Below are 11,257 nucleotides of genomic sequence, written 5' to 3'. Positions count from 1 at the left end.
TACCTTTGATAAAAAGCAGATGATGTCTGACAACTTCTGACACGCTTTCTGCAAGGTCAGAGCCAAGGGGGTTTTCCTGAGGAAAGAGAGTAGCAAGAAGCACGCAAGAGTGGAAAGGGTCCCAGACATGTGGCCGAGAGCCCAGCCTTCAGGATGAGCCAACCAAATCACCTGGCTTGGGACCTCGGGAAAGTCAGTTCGCTGATCTGCACTTCTGTTGGTATGTCTACAGAATGATAATAAACAGCTTGCAGTTGTGAGAATTCAGGAATATAACGGCTATTTACAAGTGCTTCCTAAAAGGTAAAGCAAACAACAATTTCCTGTTACTACCGTGGTATCAGTCAGTGAGTATTGAGACAGCCCGTATGCTCAGGCCAACTGCAATGTGAAAAATTAAAAGGAGTATTAGATACAGTATTAGACCAGGGCCCCCAAGCTGGACATCTCCACTTTAGAATCAGAATGTGACAAGTGTCATTCTACCAGTAGCTGAAACAGCCTCATAGGTAAAAATCAGAGGCCAACCGGTAGCCTTTTTAACCACGAGCGTGGGAACAGGACAGCAATGAAATAACTCTCCTGAATTAGCCCACGGTGCTCTCCTTATCCCTGCCTCCTTTCCCAAGGCCCAGCCTTTGGACCTCCTGAAAGGCCCTGCTATCCTTTCCAACAAATCCTATTGTTTGGACTAAAACAAGAGTTAATTTCAAAGCTTATTGGTAATGCAAAGGACGACCAGGCAGAAGACCTGAAACCTTACACTTAGCAGGATGGAGTCACTGTCAGTCTCTAGCAGGGAAATGCTGACTGAGGGAGATCTCAGCAGCAAGCAGAAAGTGGGGAAGTGAGGAAGGAGTTGCAGACAGCAGGCTGTTGCAGGATCCAAGCAGAAGAGCCTGAGACCAGCGTGGTGTCCACACATATGCAAAGAAAATGACAGAAATAAAGGACTTTCGCGTTTAGTCTGGTAGATTTTTTTCTTTTTCTTTTTTTTTAAGTTTTATTTTTATTTATTTTGAGAGAGAGAGAGAGAGAGAGAGAGAGAGAGAGAGAAGGGGCAGAGGGAATGGGAGAGAGAGAGAGAATCCCAAGCAGGATCTGCAATGTCAGCACAGAGCTGGATGCAGGGCTCAATCTCAGGGACCGACCCTTCGATCTTGACCTGAGCCCAAACCAAGAGTCAGACGCTTAACCAACTGAATCACCCAGGTGCTGCTAGTCAGGTAGATTTTAGTGTGAGCCGTGTGTGTGTGTGTGTGTGTGTGTGTGTGTGTGTGATTTTAAATTTTCCAATAGCCACACTAAATAAGTATGAAAAGGTGTAAGTAAACAGGTGTAAATTTTTTTAAGTTCATTTATTTATTTTGAGAGAGAGAGAGAGAGAGAGAGGAGGGGCAGAGGGAATGGGGGAGAGAGAGAGAGAATCCCAAGCAGGATCTGCAATGTCAGCACAGAGCTGGATGCAGGGCTCAATCTCAGGGACCGACCCTTCGATCTTGACCTGAGCCCAAACCAAGAGTCAGACGCTTAACCAACTGAATCACCCAGGCGCTGCTAGTCAGGTAGATTTTAGTGTGAGCCGTGTGTGTGTGTGTGTGTGTGTGTGTGTGTGTGATTTTAAATTTTCCAATAGCCACACTAAATAAGTATGAAAAGGTGTAAGTAAACAGGTGTAAATTTTTTTAAGTTCATTTATTTATTTTGAGAGAGAGAGCGAAAATGGGGGAGGGGCAGAGAGAGAGAGGGAGAAAGAGAGAATCCCAAGCAGGCTCTGCATTGTCAGTGTGGAGTCCAACAAAGGGCTCGAATTCAGGAACTCACTAGTGAGATCATGACCTGAACCTAAATAAGAGTCGGACATTTAACCGACCGAGCCACCCAGGTGCCCCAAGAAACAGGTATAGTTAATTTTGAGAACCCTTTATTAACTCGCTATATTCCAGGCATGATCATTCAGCGTGTAATCCGTACGTTTAAAATATTAATGATATGTTTTACTTTTTCCTTTTGTACTGAGTCGTCCGTATCCAGAATTCGTGCCCGAATCCGAGCACATTAAAAGTGTTCGGTAGCCACAGGTAGCTATTGGCAAGTCTAGACTCTTAAAACGTCTTCTGACCTTTTTCTCCTTCTTGTTCCCTAACCTGAAAAAGGGACTGGGTTTACAGATTTTTTAAATCCAAATCTTCATCACTTAAAAATGGATCATATGCCCAGTCTCTTTTGTGTTTCAGGCTCGGACATTGAAACGAGAAGAGTCTGCTGACATTCATTCGGACTCAAGCAATGCGAGGATTCTCCCGAGTATTCTCGCTAAAAACCACAATTACAGTTCAGCGAACTCCCCAGCTCCTTTTCACTGCTGACAAATTAACACACACATTTTAAACCACAAAGTTGAAAGAACAAACCTTTTGAAGTGATAATGACGTAATGATTACAATGTAACACTTTCTAAAAAGGAAATTCATTGCTAGTAGCTGTTTAAACTTCTGGGCTCTGATTTAAAACCCCCGCAATTCTTCCACAGAGAAGATGAGAACAATTTTTACCATCAACAGATTATTATTTCTGAATTTTCATCCCTTTCCCTAAAAGAAATATAAAAATAAATTTAATACAGTCATCATTACGGTCGCCATTTTGTAATGAAACTAGGGAGTTGCCGAAAATTTTGAGGCACTAATAAGAGAGAAATTCGAAATCGGTTTCCCCGTGAGGTTGAGCCCTGCCAACAAGGGTTTTGTCTTCGTCCTCGCTCAGTCAGACATGGGGCCCATTCACCTCCTGAATGTCTCCTCTGATTTCCAGTTTTCCTGAGGTGCTGTGCCTAGAACGTGTGCAAAAACTGTGCTGGACACGAACTGTCCTCTTCCTGAAGCGGATTTTCCTAATTTGCCTTTTTGCTTCCCAGAGGCGTGGCTAGGTCGTCAGGTCTCTTACTCTCCCAGGCCTCCTTCTGGGAATTCCGTTTTGGGCCAGTCCTTACCTCCTTTCTCTGCCTGCTCAGTGCCAAGTACCCCCAAAATGGCCACAGGAAGGCCTAGTTCTGCCCGCATCACATGCCAACGCCTGGGTGCCCTGGGACTGCGGACCGGAGAAAAGAGGAGGAAACGGTAACTAGTTGATGCCGGGAAAGGAAAGGTGGACCGTAATTTCTCATGTGCCCTCTCAGGACCAGGCCCTGTGCTACCCTCTCATGTATTCGCTCAACTCTCACATCTGCCCTGTTGAGGTGAGTATCACTATTATCCACATTTCCCTGAGGAGGAAAGTGAGGCACACAGAGGTATAATAACTTCCCCAGGATCACAGGGCTACTACACGGGACTGGGATTTGAACCCAGGCAGTCTGCTTTCCCACCCCTGTATTCTCTGGCAAAGGGGCTGAATGTGAGCATAACCAGGAATGGACATTCTCTCTGGGGCTCTGCTGGGGACACACTGAACCATTTTGCCTCTCAGGACTCTGCAGTTTTTTCTGTTTCCATCATTACTGTTCCTCTTAGATTGATGCAATTTTTTAAAACTATTCTATTGTCTCCACTTAGGTCATGATGAAATTGTTCCTCCCACTTTTAGCCTAAGGGTTAGTGTTGGCTTCATTATATTTTAATTTTAATAAACAAGCTTCTTTGTAGATGCAGACAACAGATGGGTAGTTGCAGGGGGTGGGGGGGCAGAAGGAGTGAAATGAGTGAAGGGAGTCAAAGTACAAACTTCCAGCTATAAAATAAATGTCATGAGGATATAATATACAGCACAGTGACTATAGTTAATAATACTGTATTCAAAAGTTGCTGAGAGGGTAAATCTTCAAAGTTCTTACAAGGAAGAAAACCTGTAACTCGGTATGCTGACAGATACTAGCTAGATTTATTGTGGTGATGATTTCACGATATATACAAATATGGAATCATTATGCTGTATACCTGTAACATAAAGTTGATTAACCTGTAACTGATATAATTGATAGACAGCATATATCAACTCTATCTCAATTTAGAAAAAAGCAAATTCGTGTTATGATCTTCTACCAACCTGCTGATGTACTTACACCTGACGTGAATAAGTAAGGAATGGGGTATAGGGGAGGTGCAGAATTTGGGGGCCTGTAGGTACAGGAGCTATAAAGGCAAAAACAGGGGAAATGCAAGCCGATGATGCTAACAGATTTATTATTTGCAATCATCGAAATGTACGTTGAAATGTTCACTGCAGTCAATGAAAGGTACAGTCATTTTATTTTAGTTGATAGGAAAAATACATACCTGTTGGGAAGAAAGAATTTCTTGTCCCCTTCAAGGTCCTTCCAGCCAGACTAAGAATCAAGCTGACATGAGAAGATTAACAGGAGAAAATCAATTTTAATTTAAGGCATATGAGGAATCCACACAGACATAGACATTCCAAAGACAGGCAGGATGAGGTATGGATGTCATTCTGAACTAAGGAGAAGTGGGTAGGGGTCTTCAAAGGGAAAGAATTCAATTCACGGGAAGATGGAAAAGAGCAAATGTTGGGAAACAGATGTTTGCTCAGCTTCTCAGAAGCAACTGGGCCACAGAGGAGTTTGATCAAACAGGCCTTGCGAGGTTCCTTCCTGTCTGCCAATCTAGCTCATGTCATGACATCATTATCTACAGGGAGAACTGTCTTCCTGGAGCAGATCCATCTCACTTCTCGTAGGCACTTGTGGGGAAGAAAAGAGTGGTTCCCGAATCTGCTGGCTTTTCATATTTTTTTGGTTAATATTTATTTTGAGAGAGAGCAGGGTGGGGTTGGGTCAGAGAGAGGAGAGAATCTCCCGCAGGCTCAGGCTCCACGCTGTCAGCACAGAGTCCGACGTGGGGGTCCATCTCACGAACAGTGAGATCGCGACCTGAGCTCATATCAAGACACGTAACCAACTGAGCCACCCGGGCGCCCGAGGCGTTTCATTGCTTTTTAACTCAAAAATGATTTTCATGCCAAAGCGGCCCATTTTGGCCCCCACACGTTGATAAAGTTTCTATTTTATTTTCTTCACCACTAGTCGGTGGTGGCTAGGACCCCCAGGTGAGACTAGAAACTGGATTCAAGGTTTAGTTCAAAGGTCCCCTCCTCTCGGAAGGAATTTCCAGATTGCTCTTTGAACAGAACATCCCTGCTCTGTTCCCACACAGCTAACAGGAACTTCTAAGACAAGACAAATCTGTAACACGATTTTTGTTTACAATCCTCTGCCTCATAGAGTAAGTCCCTTCCCAGAAGTAATTATACCTTATTCTTCTTTACATCCCTATGGCAGAGGGTATCTGGCATATAATAATACACAGCTAATGTTTATCTACTTACCTGTCAGGCATGGGGCTAAGCACTGTTCATAATGATCTCGTTTAACCTTCACAATAATCCTGTGTGGCACACTCTATTCTATCTCCACTTTACAGGTAACAAAACTGAGGCACAGAGAGGCGAAGTAACTTGCCCATGGTCACATGGCTAATTAACGGTGACGGATGCATTGAAGCCAGGTAGCCCAGCGTCAAGACACTTCGCACTGGGCACATTGCACTGTACAATCTCTCTTAAAAAACATCTGATGATGTGTTGACTCAAGAAAAAGACAACAGTCTTGCAAATCCATTGTTTTGCTAGTTAGGGAATGTTATAATGCTAAAATACCTAAGGGTGCCAACGCTAGAATAGTTACCAAATGCTGAGGTCTATAAGCTGTTTATCCATCTTTACTCAAAGCCAGCTAAGAGCATGTGCCTGCAGATTATAAAACAGTTTACCTAAATGTTGGTTAAAGATCAAGGTACAGAGAAGCCTTACGCTGAAGCCTTGTGAGCCAGGGCAGTTCTAGGTACTCTCAATGTAGGACAACTCTTGGTATCCAAAAAGCAGCAAGAAGGGGAGTCTCGGTGGCTCAGTCGTTAAGCATCTGACTTTGGCTCAGGTCATGATCTCATAGTTCGGGAGTTCAAGTCCCACATCAGGTGACCTTGAGCCCTGCTTTGGGTGAAACACGCACCCCGCTTCGGATGAGCCCCACATCTCTCTCTTTCTCTCTCTCTGTCTCTGCCCCTCGTTCACTTGAGCCCTCTCTGTCCCAAAAACTAAAAAAATATAAGAGTAAAAAGCAGCAAGAGGGCACTGGACATTCGTGTGGTGAGAGGAAGCACTCAGAGAGGCAGAAGCACTGAAAGAGGAAGTCAGAGGCCCTGGGGACAAACTGCAGCTTCTTTACGTCTCTCGGGTTTTTTTCAGCAGTAGTCATCCAACAGCTCAGTGTTTTGTCTGACATTGAGAAATGGTTTCTGGAAGAATATGGTAGCTGTTCTTCAAGAGACTGACCACAATGGCTAGAAATTAGGTTAAGTGAGCTTTTTTTAGTTGCCACGGACAGAGACACTCAGGTTACCTTTAGTGACCAGGGATTTGGATGAAGATGTGCCGGAAAGTCAGAAGAGGAAACAGTCACCAGTGTGCCGGTCCTCAGGGGCCACAGGGAAGGAGCACTGGTCAGGGTACACAGCAGGGCCAGCAAGCTTCTGGAGACTGTTGCAGCCCCAACACCGGGGCCTCCTGTTCCCCCTCAATGACAGATCACCTTTGCTTCGTATGCTGAAGTTCTACTTCCTGCGGCGCCTGGGTGGCTCAGTCAAGTGGCTGACTTCAGCTCAGGTCATGATCTCACAGTTCGTGAGTTCGAGCCCCGCGTCGGGCTCTGTGCTGACAGCTCAGAGCCTGGAGCCTGCTTCGGATTCCGTGTCTCCCTCTCTCTCTGTCCCTCCCTGCTTGCACTCTGTCTGTCTCTCAAAAATAAGCATTTTTAAAAAATTGTTTAAAGTTCTACTTTCTGTCCTTGAGTTGGCTGCTTTCTTTTTTTTTCTTTTCTTTCTTTCTTTCCTTTTTTTTTAAAAAAAATAATTTATTTTGAGAGAGAGAGAGAGAGAGAGAGAGAGAGAGAGAGAGAGCATGCGGGGAACAGGGAGGGACAGGGAGACTGGGAGAGAGAGAGAATCCTAAGCAGTCTCCACGCTGTTGGCGAAGAGCCTGGCTCAGGGCTTGACCTCACCAACCATGAGATCGTGACCTGAGCCGAGACCAAGAGTCAGACGCTTAACCCGCTGAGCCACCCAGGTGTCCCAGTTGCTTCTCTCTCGCTCTCTCTTTTTTTTTTCTTTCCCACTTAACCCCATCCATTCTTGCGGTTTACATTCCAGCTCTCTGAATGAGAATTTATTTAGGGTGTCCTAACAAGGAGTGCGAAAAAAATGTCAGGTCAACTAACAGAAAACCAAACTGGCAGTACCTTAAATCAATAGGGTTTTGTTATTTTTTCCCTAAAACAAGAGTCCAGAGGTTGGTGGTTGCAGACATTGGTCCAGCCGCTTGATGCTAACATTGACTCCTCAGGCTTTCTTTTTATTCTTCCATTTTTAGCTGTTGGCTTTTTTATCCTCAATCATGTTGCTTCGTGGTTGCAGGAGGACTACTGTATCATGAGTCTACAGTTCAGGCAGGAAGACTGGAGAAGGGTCAAGGCTAGCAAGTTCTCCTTTCGCATCCACCACATGCTCACATGCACACACATAGGCTTCTGCTTACATCTTATTGACCAGAACTGTGTCACGTGACTCCACGTAGCTGCCATGAAGGTTGGGAAGGTGAGTATTGAGTTTTATAGCCTCTGTGAGAAGACAGAAAGGTAGAAGGATACTGAGAAACGTTATTAGCACTCAGCTAGTGAACAGTTTCTGCCACAGTCACCATCTTACATGTGGCGTCTCTTAGGCAATGCTTCCGGACAAGCTATCTACTAAAAGACTTTGCAGTCTATGGACAATTGCCTTTGAGTCAGGGGTTGATATGATAGGATTAGATGTAACATGACAGCCTTCTTTGGAAGGGGGCTGTGTGCTGGGCAAGAACAAATGGTCTAAATTCTCATCAGTGACCCAATTATAGTTTAATCAACCATAAATTTAACTGTATCTGTTCTAATCCCGCATCTATTCACAAGCTTGCTTTGTCATTCATATATTTATTCGATAAATATTTGTGTAGTGATAGGTGCTTCTCAAGGCATAGCAGTGAAGAAAATAAGGAGCTTACTTTCTAGTGGAAGAGAGAGAGAATCTATGCTCTAATAAACTCGTTGCTCTCTTTGGTAATGATTACCACCATTTCAGTACTTATGTATCTGGAGATATATATATTTACACACATATGGATGGTAATAAGTTCTGTGGTGAAAACGTAGGTAAGGGGCAGGATAGAGGCGATGGTAAAGTGTGAGAGGGTGGGGAAGTGTTAGCCATAGTTCCTAGAATAATTAGAATTGGAAATAGACTAGTTCATAGAATAATTGGAAAGTTTGTGGCCTTTAAAGCGAAACTGGCAGACCTTTCTGCTCTAGAGGAAAAAGGAAGGAAATACACAATGCCTGCCAGGAGCCCAAAGTGCATAGCTTGTGCTGCACACTCACCCTCTGTTCTCATTACATCATAGTTCTAGCATCTTAAATTATTTTATTTGGGCTATTGATTTCCTGTTTTGACCTACAAAATGCAGCCTTAGCTTCTGAGTGCCACTTCAGTTCACACTTGGCTTTGGACTTATTCACCCCTTACCCTACATTGGGTTTGTTTTTTGTTTTGGTTTTTTGGCTTTAAAAACTCACCAGAGGACATAGTGGGGACCAACATATACTTGGATGTTCAAGGATATACTTGGATAGGCACAAGATTTTTACCAAGGAAACTGGCACTGCTCATTTGCTTTCTGTGTGGCTATGTAAGATTTATATACTGGGTTTTAAAATATATTTTATTGATCATCCTCTTACCTCTCATACTAGCCTGTGAGTCCCCATGCCCCAGTTTTGTCCAAATGAATTCCCTCTTATCTTGCAGGTCATGATTATAACTTTCTTAAGAGAGAATTTCCTTCAAACTTAGTCTAAACTAAGTTTCTGTTTACTCACCTGTAAATCCACTGGTCTCCTTGATAAGGATGACCACAATTTTAGTACTTAGTTACGTGATAGTTTGATCAATGCTTGTTTAATCGCTCATAGACTGTAAGCACCATGGGCGGGGGGCATATCGGTCTTATTCAGGTCTGTATCCCGGTGCATAACAGGGTTGCAGAGACATAATAGCACTCAATAATATTTAGTGAATTAATAAACGTCTTTAGTCTCCAAGCGACTAGCAAGGTGCCTCAGAAGGATAGGTACTATGGTGGATGCTGACTTTGAAGCTCTGATCATATCCCCCTTTAGGAACAGAAGACTTAGCCCCATCCCTCCTTGTTGCTGGGAGTAGTGCTGGCAAAACCCTTTAACTGTCAGCCCTCTTTGGATAATGCCTCAGTTAAAGAAATGGACAAGCTCAAATCACGTCTCCTTCAAGGGGTGGTGTGTATCCAATGACCAATCAATGTTGGGAGGTGAAGGCCTAACCGCTCATATCAACTCATGATCCCTCCCTCTCAAAGGCCATCCCAGCTCCCAGAGGTCCCCTGAAGCCTTTGTTAGGATGGCATCACAGATCAATCTCTCCCTCTGCTCAATCCTGTTTCCTCCCCCTCCCTTTCACAGAGGTTGATCCCAAGAGCACACAACAGCCTGTTTTGCATGCTAATCTCCCCTGCTGGGTCCATTTCATGGATAGCCCAACCAGTGATGGCTACTAAAAAATAGTTACTGAACTGGATTATGTTTTGTCCTACTCCATAAACCCCTACACAGCAAAGATCAGTTCTTATTCATCCTTGCATGCTTGCAATGACTAGGTGCCTTTCATATAGTGAGTGCTAATGTTTGAATGTCTGCGCTCCCCCACCCCCACCAAAATTCAGATGTGGAAATTCTAACTCCCAAAGGGGAGTTAGAGATGTATTAGGAGATGTATTAGTATTAGGAGATGTGGCCTTTGGGAGGTGCCTAAGTCACGATGGAAACATCATGAATGGGATTAGCACCCTTATAAATGAGGCTCCACAGAGTTCTCTCCCTCTCCCAACATGGGAGGGCACAACTAGAAGTCTCTAACCCAGAAGAGTGCCTGATAATGCTGGCACTTTGATCTTTGACTTCAAGCCTCCATAATGTGAGAAGTAAAATTCTGTTGCTTATAAGCTACTCAGTCTGTGGTTTTTTGTTAAAGCAGCCCAAACAGACTAAGACAGTGGGCATCATAAATACCAAGCAAAATATTCCCCCAAACTTGGTCTAGATGGAGCTGAAGCATTCCTATTCAAAGTATGGTCTCAGAGTCAGAGGCCCCGGGCATTCTCTGTGTATTCTGTTACAAATGCAGAAATCTCCAGATCCAGCTGAATCAGACCAGTTAAATCAACCTGCATTTTAACAAGATCCACAAGTGGTTCATATGTTCATTGAAGTTTCAGAAGTCTCAGAGCTAAGGCATTTATTAATGTAAATAAAATGATCCTGTTAATAATTCCTCTCTAGCATCTTTTTTTTCTCTCTAAAATATTGCTTAATGCTAGCATAATCAGGCATTCTTTCACTCAACAAATACCAAGTGCCAGACTTCAGGCAGACGGAGCTTACATTCTAAGAGAAGAAAATAAACATCAATATAGGAGAAATGCCCAGTAATAGGTGATGTGGCCAGGGAGGAAAGAGGGCGGATCACACGATGAGAGGTTGCTTAAGAAATCGCTATGTGATATTTAATTGCTGAAAAGATAACACAAGTTGTTTTTCCTCCAAAGATAAAGTAGTTCTGGGCCAAGCCAATTCGATATGGGCTGTCTACACAAACCATTTCACCACTGAAGCTTTTTAGCTTCCTCGAATAGAAATGCAGGGATTAGAGAAGGCATTTAAGGCTCTTCGCGTTCTAAACTCCCAGGCTTCCAGACGCCTTGATGGTGAAGTCTAACAGGGTAAGGTTAGGATTGTGGCTGGGTTGTGGCCTCAGGAAAAGCTCTGCAACCCCAGAACACTGCAAAAACAGGAAGAATAATCGCGGAAGGTGGTGCCGAATCGAAAGAACGTAACCTTTGGACTCAAGTTCCTCACAAACCTGTGGGCCGTTGTCAGGACCACAGACTTCCATGCCCTTAAGGCCGAGCGTCCTTGGAACGGGCCTCTTCCTGCCTTCCGGTCCTAGGCTTGCCTACTAGACAACGCCCGGTTCGGCACTAGGGGTCCTGCCTTCCCGCTCAGGTGCTGGTCCCCAGCCCCCCAGGCCGCATCCTGGCCCCGCCCCCCGCCCTCTCTTTCCCC

At 44.3% G+C, this 11,257-nt stretch overlaps 1 long non-coding RNA gene across 1 annotated transcript; it reads right to left on the bottom strand.

The window, feature by feature from the left end:
- Positions 1–1,907: 1,907 nt before the first annotated feature.
- Positions 1,908–11,240, bottom strand: LOC109499916. Its single transcript, XR_002157498.2, has 4 exons — positions 11,055–11,240; positions 7,307–7,684; positions 4,275–4,336; positions 1,908–3,090 (listed from the first exon to the last, which is right to left on the bottom strand). It is a non-coding gene; the product is annotated as an uncharacterized LOC109499916 (long non-coding RNA).
- Positions 11,241–11,257: the final 17 nt, after the last annotated feature.

Source organism: Felis catus, chromosome B2 (genome assembly GCF_018350175.1).
Source record: "Felis catus isolate Fca126 chromosome B2, F.catus_Fca126_mat1.0, whole genome shotgun sequence".
Classification (NCBI taxonomy): Eukaryota; Metazoa; Chordata; class Mammalia; order Carnivora; family Felidae; genus Felis; species Felis catus.
The sequence above is the reverse complement of the archived record's forward strand: the minus strand, read 5'-3'. Positions and strand labels throughout refer to the sequence as shown.